Here is a 1,352-nt window from a genome sequence, read left to right as displayed (position 1 = left end):
GTCTCTTATAGACAGCATATAGCTGGGTCTTGTTTTATATCCAGTATAACTGTGTCTGCCTTTTAATTTGGATGTTTAATCCTTTTACATTTTTAATTAAAATTTTTATTGAGATAAGTGTATATTCATATATAGTACTAAGAAATAACCCAGAACAGTCCCTGGTACATTTTGCCTAGTTTTCTCCAACAACAGTAACATTTTGCAAAACTATAGTATAATATTACAATTTGGATATTGTCAGTGGTATAATCTGTAGCTCTTATTTCTATTTCCCCCGCTTCATTTGTAATCGTTTGTGTGTGTGTGTGTGTGTGTGTGTGTGTGTCTGTGGGTGAGGGGGTTTATTAAGCTCTATGTAATGTTATCACCTGTGTAGGATAGTGTATCCACCACGACAGTCAAGGTACTGAACAGTTCCAACACCACAAGTATCCCTCATGTTTCCCTTTCACAACTATATCCATATCCCTGCCACCCCCACTGCTGCCCCATCCCTAATCCGTGGAAACCGCTAATCTGACCTCTACTTCTAAAATTTTTTCATTTCAAAAATGTTATATAAATAGGACTATGCATTATGTAACCCTTTGGGATTAGCCTTTTTTTTTTAAACTCAGAAGTATGTGGAACACTTCATGAATTTGCATGTCATTTTTGCACAGAAGTCATGCTAATCTTCTTTGCATCATTGATATTTTAGTGTATGTGCTGCTGAAGTGAGCACAATCATTTGATTTTTAATGTGGTTATTGATATATTTGTATTTAATCTCATATTTTCAATTTGTTTTCTATTTGTCTCATGCCCTTTTGTTCCTCTATTCCTTCTTTACTGCTGTTTTTGTCCTAAATACGTTTTTTTTGTGTATTATTTAAATTCCTTTTTAAATAGTTTTTAATTATATTTTTGGGAATAATTTTTTTAGTTTTTCTTCTGGAGGAAGTACAGTATGCTTCTAAACTAAAAATGATGTATTTCAGGTAATACTAACTTAATTCCAGTGAAATACAGAAATTTTGCTTCAATATAGTTCTATCCCTCCTTCTTTGTGATATTATTATTTATACATATTACTTCTTTGTATGACATATTTCCAACAGGAAAATTTTTATAATTATTCTTGTGTACAATTGTCTTCTAAATAAATTAAGAGAAGAGAGAAACTACCTTTCTAAAGTTTCTTATATTTAAATACATAGTTATTTTTACTCATGCTCTGTATTTTTTGTGTGAATTTGAATTACTGTCTAGTGTTATTTTCTTTCACCCTGAGGAATTTCACTTAGTATTCTTTGTAAGAGAGATCATGTTTATCTGGAAATGTCTTTGTTTTGCCTTCAGTTTTGAAA

The 1,352-nt window shown here is 31.2% G+C and overlaps 1 non-coding gene across 1 annotated transcript; it reads right to left on the bottom strand.

Moving 5' to 3' along the window:
- Nucleotides 1-620: 620 nt before the first annotated feature.
- LOC112423562 (U6 spliceosomal RNA) lies at nucleotides 621-727 on the bottom strand. The gene has a single exon (XR_003014033.1). It is a non-coding gene; the product is annotated as a U6 spliceosomal RNA (small nuclear RNA).
- Nucleotides 728-1,352: the final 625 nt, after the last annotated feature.

The sequence above is a fragment of the Macaca nemestrina genome, chromosome X, assembly GCF_043159975.1.
Source record: "Macaca nemestrina isolate mMacNem1 chromosome X, mMacNem.hap1, whole genome shotgun sequence".
In the NCBI taxonomy this organism is placed as follows: Eukaryota; Metazoa; Chordata; class Mammalia; order Primates; family Cercopithecidae; genus Macaca; species Macaca nemestrina.
The sequence above is the reverse complement of the archived record's forward strand: the minus strand, read 5'-3'. Positions and strand labels throughout refer to the sequence as shown.